This window comes from Centruroides sculpturatus, unplaced genomic scaffold (assembly GCF_000671375.1).
Source record: "Centruroides sculpturatus isolate CEXI.00-Female unplaced genomic scaffold, Cexi_2.0 scaffold2548, whole genome shotgun sequence".
NCBI lineage: Eukaryota > Metazoa > Arthropoda > Arachnida > Scorpiones > Buthidae > Centruroides > Centruroides sculpturatus.
Genome location: NW_019387095.1, coordinates 19,182 through 19,599, shown reverse-complemented (window position 1 = coordinate 19,599; position 418 = coordinate 19,182).

Below are 418 nucleotides of genomic sequence, written 5' to 3'. Positions count from 1 at the left end.
CTGACAATGGAAACTTTAGAACCTTAACTACATCACACATTAATTGTTTTTAGCAATTTTTAATAAATTCCATTTTAACTTTTACTTTAAAATTATTCTAGAAACATTTCACAACAAAAACTTCGTTCTTATCTAGCTTTTATTCTTCTCGGATGTAGAAAATGAAGTAACGGTAGCCAACTACAGCTTTCCGCACTCAATCTTGGCCCAACGATTCATCATACAAATACATGACAATATGTGATGTCACCGTTTGAAAATATCAAAAATTAGGCATCTTCCTCCGCTTACCATCTTACCCCGAATCACTCTATGCGTTGCAGTCAAACCAGTTTTTAGTTAGGATGCGTTTTAACTAGTTAACACTAGTTTATACTGGATGTCTTTGTTAAAACCCGTTTTGTCTAGTTAAAACTAG